The sequence below is a fragment of the Octopus sinensis genome, unplaced genomic scaffold (genome assembly GCF_006345805.1).
Source record: "Octopus sinensis unplaced genomic scaffold, ASM634580v1 Contig09234, whole genome shotgun sequence".
Lineage (NCBI taxonomy): Eukaryota > Metazoa > Mollusca > Cephalopoda > Octopoda > Octopodidae > Octopus > Octopus sinensis.
In genome coordinates this window covers 7,991-20,000 of record NW_021831713.1, presented here as the reverse complement: position 1 = coordinate 20,000, position 12,010 = coordinate 7,991, and the positions used below count along the sequence as shown (strand labels likewise).

General features: G+C 37.3%; 1 long non-coding RNA gene across 1 annotated transcript in view; it reads right to left on the bottom strand.

Moving 5' to 3' along the window:
- LOC118761131 overlaps positions 1–8,152 on the bottom strand; it is a 15,202-nt gene extending 7,050 nt beyond the window's left edge. Inside the window, exon 1 of the long non-coding RNA XR_004997165.1 lies at positions 8,123–8,152. This is a non-coding gene — a long non-coding RNA (uncharacterized LOC118761131). The remainder of the gene's footprint in view (positions 1–8,122) is intronic.
- Between the last annotated feature and the right edge of the window lie 3,858 nt (positions 8,153–12,010).

The following is a 12,010-nucleotide window of genomic DNA, read 5'->3' as shown; positions in this document are numbered from 1 at the left end:
CTACCGTTCTCTTTTGTCGAACCGCTAAGTTACGGGGCCGTAAACACTCCAACATCAGTTGCCAAGCGGCGGTGAGGGACAAACATACACACACACACACACACACACACACACACACACATACACACACACACAATCGCATACCATATTGTCCGCTGGGCATGTTATACCTATGATCCAGTATAGTTTGTTTTCTTTCTCAATTAAGACTATGTCCAGTTTCCTATTCTCAATCTCATGGTCACACTGAATCATAAAATCCCATAGGATCTTTGCATTTCTGTTTTCGACAATGCCTTCAGGTTTGTGGTCATAGTCCATAGTCCATACTTGTTGCAAAGTGTCTAATGGACAAGCCTGGCTATATTGTTGTGGCTTCTCTGATATTCTTTCTGGGTTCGAATCCTATGGCTGTATGTTGGCAAATTCTTCCGCTTTATACGCGTAATTTACCCATTATTTCTGCTGCTCTAATGGCATACGTTTGTATGTATGTATGTATGTATGTATGTATGTATGTATGTAATGCATGTATGTATGTATGTATGTATGTATGTATGTATTTATGTATGTATGTATGCATGTAGGTAGGTAGGTATGCATGTATGTATGTATGTATGTATGTAGGTATGTATGTAAGTATTTATGTATGTATGTATGCATGTATGTTTTTATGTATGAATGTATGTATGTATGTATGTATGTATGTATGTATGTATTTATGTATGTATTTATGTATGTATGTATGTTATGTATGCATGTATGTATTTCTGTATGTATGTATGTATGTATGAATGTGTGTATGTATGTATGTATATAGCTAGCTCTCACATAATTTCCGTCTACAAAATTTGTTTTCCAAGGGTCATTGTTCACATCACAGGGCAACAGAAATAGGCACTAGATGAAGGTGGCTTGCAGCGCGATTGAACTTGTAACCAGGCTCTTTCAGACCGCACTTCGCAACCACACAGACACGGCTGTGCCTATTAGTAACACATCGATAGCCATCTCATTATCGCTATCTCCTGACAGCACTCTTACAGTCCAATCAATTATTTATTTTCATTTGTAAATCATCGTAAAGGCGATTTATAAAGATAGTGGTAATGATGATGATGATGATGATGATGGTGGTGGTGGTGGTAGCGGTGATGACGATGTAAACGATGGTGGCAGCGGTGATGATGATGATGATGATGATGATGATGAGAAGGAAGACGTCCATGAGGAAGATGACTTCGATGACAATGATGATAGAAACGACGAGGATGACACTGTCGACGCAAACGATGGCGATGACAATAATGATGTTGATGATGATGATGTTGACGATGACCGTGACGGCGACGACGTTGATGATGATGATGATGATGATGATGGTGGTGTTGGTGGTGATGAAGATGATGATGATTACCACAATGGCGATGATGGTTTGATTACCACAATGGCGATATTGGTGGTGGTGGTGGTGGTGGTGATAGTTGTGATAGTGGTGGCGATGATGATGACTACTACGACGACGACGATGTTGATAATGATGATGATGATTATGATGAGGGTGGTGATGATGATGGTGATGGTGATGGTGGTGGTGGTGATGATGATGATGATGATGATGATGATGATGATGATTACCACAATGGTTTTTATATTGCCATAAATTTTCTACGGTCAATTTTTTTGCCCCCCAGTGCCGACCTGACACTCAGCTACTGACACCCAGACTCTTTGGTTCCTCTGCTGACATAACAGAGACGGGCAAATAAGTGAGCTTCTTTCTCGTCTGCGCTGGCCCCTTTCAGACAAATGTTACCCACGTATTTTCAGAGTGGACATTACCTGCATCAATCTCACGAGATTAAGAAAAAAGGGTCTGCAATATTGAGGGACATTGCCCCATTTCCCTTCGCAAAAAATGGAAGCAAATTATCATTGCTACAAGAAGATTTCCACCTCCTCCTACATAAAAATATAAATTTTGCACAAAGAGGGGTTAATATTGAAGGAAGGGGCCACTGAGGTAGTAATACTGATGAAGATTATTTACATTATTTACATTTGACGGATATTTGTCCTCATCTTGTTTGTTGTTAACACAACGTTTCGGCTGATATACCCTCCAGCCTTCATCAGGTGTCTTGGGGAAATTTCAGACCTGGGTTCTCATTCCTAAAGTATTTTCTGATGTTATTATTATTATTATTATTATTATTCAGGTCACTGCTTGGAGTCGAACTCGGAATCTTTTGATCAGTAGCCCGTGCTCTTAACTACTACGCCATACGCCCGTGGGCAATTATGGAGTGAATTTTAGGGCACAACAAACAAGACGAGGACAAATATCGGTCAAATGCAAATAATGCAAATAATGTACATAATTCCTCATCTCTTAAATATAGAACTGTTTTAAGAATGAAGGTTTAAGAAATACGAATGTAACTACTTCGAAAAAAATAGCACCACAATAATGTCGTATCAATAACTGAATGTGAGAATATATCTTGCGGTTATAAAATATTTAGATGAAGGAAGGAAAAATGATAGGAAATCGATCTGCTTGAGAGAGGAGTTTCTCAATATTCAAGGTATTATATCGTGTATGCATGTCTGTGTATAGAGAGAAAGGAGAAAAAATGAGGAAAGAAATAAAGGGAGGGAAAATGGACGCGGCCATGGTCCAGTGGTTAACGAGTTGCCTTCACAAACATGGGTACCATGTGTTCGATCCCAGTGTAATCTTGAACAAGTGTGTTTTAATAATCATCTTGCATCTTTGTAAGTTTTCTGAGGTGAAATTATGGAAGCCTATTGGGACTATAATAAGCAAAGCGTTAGGTTTGTCACGTTTCGGTTGAGCTGATGCTGTTTCCAATTGGTGGCTGTGTGAGGATTGAACTGAAAGAATTCAATGTACTTCAAAGAGATACACACACACACAGACAGACACGCACGCACAGGGACACACAGACACACGCGCACAGAGTCACACACAGAGTGACTCAGACACGCGCGCACAGACACACACACACACTCACACACAGACACACAGAGAAACATACACACAAACACACACACTCTCTCTCTCTCACACACACACGAAGGCCGATATTAAAATTACATTCAAATTGACTTCAGTGTCTCTGCTTTACACTGTGAATCATATATATGGCACAACTGAATAAGCACACCTTAAGGCTATCCTTCAGTTACGCGTCCAACATTAATGGAATTTTAGCGAGCACCCCTAAGCCGCGAGCAGAGGCTAGATGTTCATGTAGGTTATATAATGACTTCCCAGTAAGGGGATCGAAGTGAAGCCAAGGAGATCGTACTTGTGGCTGAGGTGGTAGCCGCCACTGGCGACCAGACTAATAGCTTAAACAGCAACGGAACATCTTCCGACAACAACAACGACAGCAATGACAGCTGTGACGGTGGTGGCCAAAGTAACAACATAAGCGGTAACGATGCACCCACCGACAACAGCAACAACAACAACGGTAGCGGCGATAGCAGCGCTTCAAGCAGCAGAGACAACGATACCAACAGCTACAACGGCAGAAGTAGCACCAACTTTGCGGCCGGAAATGGTCGCTACGCCAGAAGCAACGGAACCATCAGAATCATGTCCAGGAATATCAGCACCGGCAGCTACTCTAACAACAGCAACAACGACATAAGATCCGGAAATAACGAAACAAACATCGGCGGTGATAGCACATTCAATAGGCAGATACGAAAATATGTCGGTTCAACTGCGCCCCTGATTAAGCAACATCTGAACAGCAATAAGCCCTCTTTTAGGATACCGGAAAGGCGCAACATCACGTCCCTGGCCAGCCACATTCGGCGCTTAAAAGCGAATAGAAACCATACATAATTGAATGGAAGTTACTTGAACAATCAGAGGCTTCTATAAACGGAAGTAAACGTTATAAGCTTCGCTAAGCTCAGAGAGCAAGAATCATGTAAAAACTCGCTCTTTTTAAACTCCAGGAAAGAAGTATTTAGCCAATGCCCACATCAAAACCGATTCCTACTTCAGACTTGGAATTCCCAATTTGATGAATAGTCTCGCCACGGCTCCTTCGAATATTGCTATGCCCGGAGCCGTTGTAAGTGGTTAAAGCCCGTTCCGCTAACTTCCTCTCGCAACACGGAAAATTATTTTTTGTCTAAAAACCCGCTGCACGTTACGTATTTCTTCCTCCAGTCCTGGAGCTGTTACGCACCCTCAGTCTGACGAGTTGCCTATAATCCTAAGAAATTTGTAGACACGAAACTACAGTCACTTTATGACCGACTATAACTTTATATATATATATATATATATATTATATATATATATATATTAATACATTTATGTAGGTATATATAATATATATATATATGTATATATATATACGCATGTGTGTGCGTGGGTGTGTATGTATATATATATGCATATATATATATATATATATATATATGCATGTATATATATATATATATATATATATATATATATACTATTGAACCTTGGGAGGGCATTATGCCCGGGGTATAATAAAACACACGCACTGGTTCGGTCCTTTATTGTTATTGTTAGTTAATGGCTTAGTAACTCCGTTAACCAATTTATCGATTAGCCGTTTTTTAGTAGTTTTTCAAACTCATATTTTAAACATTTGTGGTCATACAGTTAATCGTTCAAATGTTCACTACATATATGTGTGTGTATGTGTATACATATATACATATATATATAAATTCAGACATATTTACATCATGCATGCATATATAAGTACCAAAGAAAACATTATTATGCAATTATCTGTTGTTACAAAAATATCATCAAAATTCTAATGCATAAACTTTTCAAGCTTTGCAATATGAAGCACATGATTACGCGCACACACACTCCAACGCACACACGCACATTTAAACTCACACACACACTGTCGTAAGCATACCTGGAGATGTCTTGAGGTGTATATAAAATAGTTAAAATTTACATATATAACAATCACATGGGAGAAGAAATATCACAGTTAAAGTTTGGTAAATATAGAGTTTGTCAACAAATATGTCGGCTGTACAGAGGGAAACTGATAACGCAGAAAAATAGGAAAAAATATGAAATTTCATAAAGTTCCAAAGACAAATTTCAACTGAAGCAACTAATGTTTGTATGCGTGTATTGTAGTATTGATGTATGACGTATTATGAATGCATGAATATACATATATATATATTATATATATTATATATATATATTATATATATACATACATGCATATATATACATATATATGTTAGTTAGTTAATTTTTTGGCTCAAAAAGCAACGCACACACATACGCATATATTCATATATTCATATATGTATATATATATATATAATATATATAATATATATTATATTTAGATAGATATATATACATATATAGTTGGAATTTACAGAAACATAAATAATTATACATATATACCTATGTATACATAAATACATATACATATACATATATATGAGTGTGTCTGGTGTACATAAGTATATATGTATAATTATTTATCTGTATATTCATATATATATGTATATGCATACTTGTGTATGTGTGTATACGTTTGTGTGAGTGTGTGTAAGACAGGAAAGAGAATTAGCGAATGATGTGACAAGTGAGAGCGAAAATTAAATGCCAAACTGTAGAAGTTTAAGTAATAAAACTTCGGAATCAAACTGAGAACTGGAAGCGGATGAATTCCCAATTGTTACTTCACACCACCATCGTATACAGACACTTACGCACACACAAACACACACTGTATATAAATATATGTATGCATGTACATATATATATATATATATATATATATATATAGACCTATATATATATACATACATACATACACATATATATATATAATATACATACATATATATATATAATATATATATATATATATATATATATATATATATAGACCTATACATATATACATACATATATACATACATTCATACATACATTCATACATACATACATACATAAAACATACATACATACAGAATTCATACATACTACATACATATATAAATACGTGCGACATACATACATACATACATACGTACATAAATACATACATACGCACATACACTGACAGTATATAAATATGCTGACTGAGTGCTCGCTGCAGAGCTCTTCTTGTACTAATAATTTCTCTTTCCTATCGTGAGACCGTAAATGATTTTGAGCTCTGAAAAGTGTTTCAAGAGCAGATCACATACTCAACAGTCATTTCTCATTTCAGCTATGAAATTTTTTTGATGGCCCGATAACTGAAGAGATGGCGGCGTGGGTTTCCGCCCCAACATCGGAAACTCGGAGTTTTATCAAGGCTACCGAATAATGTCACATATATTACAGATAAATTCTTCTATTTACATAATATCGAGGTCTCTCTCATTCATTTGGTTCTCTTAACATTTCTATCAATATATATATATTATATATATATATATTATATATATATATTATAATATATATATATATAAACGGCAGTTTGTCTGTGCGTGTTTCTGTGTGTCTGTTTGCTTGTACCCTCACCCTGACCACGGCTTTCAACCGAGTCTGATGAAACTTGACACACACATAGCCCAATGTCATAATTCAAAACTAACGCAGTGAAAATTTTGAAAAGTTCCCCCAGTTCTGAAAAAATCGATATAAATTCGACATGGGTCGGAATCAGAAACATGAACCACAAACTGTCTAGGGGATGCAACTCCACATTTTAAATCTCAAAAAAAAATTTACCATCATTTTTTTCCATTCTTTGCTATTTTTTGGCTATAACTCTCTGAAATGCTTTATAGTTATTTCCCTTACAAACCTGAGCAACGCCGGGCGATACTGCTAGTATATATATATAACTACCTATGCATGTATCTAGCTAAACCTCTCTTCTGTACCTACATATATGCCTATCTCTCACTCTCTATCTGTCTGTCGTCTGTCTGTCTGTCTGTCTATCTATCTATCTATCTATCTATCTATCTATCTATCTATCTATCTATCTATATATATATCTACCTATTCAGCTAGCTAGCTTGCCCTGTGCTGTCTGTATCTTGCCTGTCAATCTCTCTCTCTCTCTCTCTCTCTCTCTCTCACATAGACACAACACCACACTCACATACACGTAGTCACAGACACACATATACCTATATATATATATATATAGTAGATATTATATATATATATATATATATAAGAATATATATATGTGTGTATATATATATATATATATATATTATATATATATTATATATATATATCTATATATATATATATATATATATATGTGTGTGTGTGTACATACATACATACATACATATAAAGTGCATATTGTATACATACATATGGAATTACATAACTGTTGTATGCGGTAGGGAACATGGTTGGCGGTTAATGAATCTGAAAGAACACAGTAAAAATTATGGGGAGACGGAATTTTACGAACCGATATGTAATCGAGTTTTTTCTATTCATTATTATTATTATTATTATTATTATTATTATTATGTTTTTTTTTCGAGCTATGAGAAAGAAACCTCCCTAAGTGTTCAGATGTGACATAATAGAGAAACATTTAAGTTAATCTGTGTTCTGATTGTTATTGTTGTTGTTATTGCCTTTGTTTTTTGTTGTTGATGTTGTTATTGTTGTAGTGTTGATGTTGTTCTTGGAGATGATATTTCAGCTACTTCTCAAAAGCACTTCCGGTCCTCGACTGACGACTTGTGTTTATTCAGTGTGTGAGGTCACGGCAATATGATAGGTGTAAAATGGCGCTAACACACAAAATTCACTCAACTCAGCAATTTACTCCATTCTATGTTCATATACGATGGCTGCTGAAGTTGTGATGATGCTGCTGATGCTGCTGTGGTTGTTACTGATGATGTTGCTGTTTGTTTGTTGAGCGAAGTGGTCTTCGTCCCAGAGTGGGAGAAGTCCGAAACGTGGTCCTTTGCTATTCGTAAGACCCGCAGAAGAGAAAGCAGGTCAACCCCCGACACCGAGAGTATCGACGGATGGATGAATGCGTATCCAGGTTCAGCGGTTGCGTAGGAAGTCGGGGACAAGAAACAGGAAGAAAGAGTGAGAAAAAGTTGGAGTGAAAGAGTACAACAGGGGTCGCCACCAACCCCTGCCGGAACCTCGTGGAGCTTTAGGTGTTTTCGCTCAATAAACACACAAAACGCCCGGTCTGGGAATCGAAACCGCGATCCTCCGACCGCGAGTCCGCTGCCCTAACCACTGGGCCATTGCGCCTCCACTGATGTTGCTGTTGATATTGTTGCCACTTCTGATGTTGTTGTTGTTTTAATTCTCGTTGTCTGTCGTTATTGTTGTTTACCTTGTGGTTGCACAGACAGATAATGAAGGACGCTTCTTCCATGACTGTCATTTTCTCTTACATTTAAAACAAACTTCTTTAAACAATCCTTCAGATTCTTAAGAAGGCAGAGTATATTCTAACGGCAATTTTACTGCCATTCCTAGCGTGTCGACCTCTTTGTTGTTTGACTCCTTCGTTTTTGTTAAAAACTTTAAATTCATTTACTGGATGGAACTAACACAGTATAAATTCTCTTCTACAAATATGAGGTCCTCCATCGACAGCAGAAACTATCTTTCTTACCAATAGGAAGGAGTAGAACTGGTGGACTGGTTTCAATTTCCAGTTGTCTACAGTTTACACACACACACACTGGAATTACTTTGGTTGATTTGATCGACTGACACTTCAAAGTAGAGCCCCAGCATGGCCACTACCAAATGACTGAAACCAGTAAGATGATAAAAGAGTATGCGTGTGTGTGTTCTGTCTATGTCTGTGTAAATGTAAGTGTGGCTCTCCATTTCACTATGTTTACGCGTGCGACAACACAGACGAATGTCTCCAATCTCCGTCGTCTGTGAAGCCTGTATTTATAAAAGATTCATTAAATACTGTTCGTTTACTGGAATCTTGTTGCCAGATCCTCTTATATATTGACTAGCCACGAATGCTATTAGCAAAATTGGGTCTGTTCAGAGGCTGCCATGTTTTTTTCTGAATTCGCCTCACATTTTCTGACGAATACGTACAAAGTTCTAAATTCTATGCAAGCCATTTACCATGCTCGATATTGTATATCGGCAATGTACAAAATCCTAAATTGTTTGTCATGGGAATTATTTATTAATTAATAAAAATATTAATACAATATAAAGATATTTGCCAACACATACAGCCAGTGTGCTAAAAAGGAAAAAGTTCAGCGTGTTATACACATGATCTTTTCACTTTTATTTGTTCCAATCATTGGATTGCGACCATGTTTGGATACAGTCTCGAAGGCTTGGGTGAAACGAAACGGCCCCAGAGCTTGCTTGTTAGAGAGTCTTACTTCTTCTATCAATCACTTTTTTTCGAAACGCTAGGTTGCGGTGACGTAAACACACCACCACCGGCTCCTGTCAAATGATGAGAGGGGAACAAAGACTAACTCAAATACACACCCATACCCCCTCTCCTACACATATACACACACGACGGGCCTCACAGTTTCTCTTAACCAAATTGACACAAGCCATTGGTCGACCCGGAGCTATATAGGTTACTGGCTCAGGGCACAATGCAGTAAGAATGAATCCGTTTGAAAGTGAATTTAACCAAATAGCTATGCCTACATCTATTGCTTCTTAACTGCAGAACCATAACTTTATTAATTGAGATGCCAAGAAGACAAAACTCAAGACATTCTTGATGCTTAAATTTATAAATGCAAAATGACATTCCCAAAATGAAAGAGAATCAGGATTAGCTTCAGAATATTAAATATGGCGAGTCTGCGTGGTAAGAAGTTTGTTTCCCTGCAACATGGTTTGCATTGAGTGGAAACTCGAGCAAATGTCTTCTGTTATAGCCTCAGGCCCACCAAAATCGTTTTGAGTGGATTTGGTAGACGAAAACAGAAAATAGCTCGTTGTATACACAAACACACGCGCGCGCGTGCATATATATATATACATGTATGTATCTATGTGTATATATATATGTACGTACGTATGTGTATATATATATGTATATATGTCTGCATATATGTATGCATATATGTATATGTATATATATGTCTATATATATATGTATGTATCTGCATATATATATATATATATATATATATATATATATATATGTATGTATATATATATATATATATGTATATATATATGTGTTTACATATATGTATATATATACACGAGCGGTGCTGAAAATTTCCTGGTTTCAAGGGTATCGTGGAAGGTTTGGCTGTAGGTCCAGCTTCCCAGTTCTTTTACGGGGTTTAGAAAAGCTGAAGGACCGCTGCAATGAGTATGTGAATTTGGGAGGAGAATATGTGGAAGAAAATCATGATTAACTGATTCTTGTCTACTCAATGCCATGAACATTTTAGTACCCTGTCTCACATATACATGTACGCACAGATAAACACACACACATATATGATTATAATCTTTATATATATAAAGCTGAAGTTGTCTGTGTATGGCAGGTTTGGTAGCCTTCAACTAACTATATCTTCTCCGAGACCCTGCGGCGCAAGTTAACCAAAATTGAGTGTATGATAGAAGAAGGCTTGCTCTTCCTTCCGTAGAAGAAAAAATTCAAATCAGACCTTGTTTACACCAAAAATTATTTCCATCAAAAAGGTGCTTTTTTTCTATGAAAATCCCAATTTTTTAACGATTTTTTGACTGCCGTGTCGGCATTTTTCGGTGTATTTCAACCAGAAAAATGTTCACCTAAAAAGAATAACAATCTACATAATGCAAAATTGTTACTTTTCAAAAATTCCAATTCTAAAGTGTCGAAACAAACCCGAACAACGCCGAGCGATACTGCTAGTGTTTCTTTAAAACTACATGAGTTCAAACCTCTCCAATCTACCTTGATTTAACTAGCGCTCATTTCTGCTTCACGATGATCTTAATCACATGATCTTTATCACATGACACTGGGCATTGAACGAAATACGGTGAAAATATTCAACAGTAACACTTCCTGACGTCTCTCTCTCCCCCCTCTCTCTCTCTCACTCTCTCCAGGTCTTGCATGAAACTGTTTCAGATCTTGTTGGCAGATGTTAGCAGATGGTTGGGTGGCAGGTGATTATGACGTTTGAAATTCACTTGACACAAGACGACAGTTGTCGGCAAATATTCATGGGATTCTCCAGCAAATAACAATTCACTTTGCAATGCTTTAACCACTGACAGATGTTCACAGTCGTTTGCGTTCGGTAATGGTTACTTTCGTCTACGCTATGCCTCTCTCTATGCGTGTGTGCGTGTATGTGTGTGTGTGTTTGTGTGTGTGTGTGTGTGTGTGTTTGTGTGTGTGTGTGTGTGTGTGTTTGTTTGTGTGTGTGTGTGTGTGTGTGTATGTGTGTTTGTGTGTGTGTGTGTGTGTGTTTGTGGTGTGTGTGTGTGTGTGTTTGTGTGTGTGTGTGTGTGTGTGTGTGTGTGTGTGTGTGTTGTGTGTGTGAATGTTCGTTTCGTGGATGCGATGGACAGACATATATGTAAACTGCTGCTGTTACTGACGTCTGATGGTGGCGACGGGGATGTTTTCGTTGTTGGTCGTGGTGCGATGTAGCGGGGGGCGGGGGCGGAATAAAGGTTTCTTACTCGCGGAAGTTAGAGATTTTGAAGGAAAAAAAAGAAGAAAGAAATGAATAAAACATAGAGCGGAATGAGGTAGAGTTAAGAGGAATACATTTCCAAATTTCTGAATTTAGAGGTGGTCGAGTTTCTGGTGGAAACTGGATATGTAAAGATCGTCTGCTTTTGGTAATTGTAGTTGGGGGTACGGGGGGAAAATTACCTTCTCCCTCTTATTCTTTTATTCTTATTCTTTCGTTTCATTTCCTGTTTCATACTGTGCCAGGTTTGTCTTTGCAGCTTCCATTCCTGTGGTGTTGA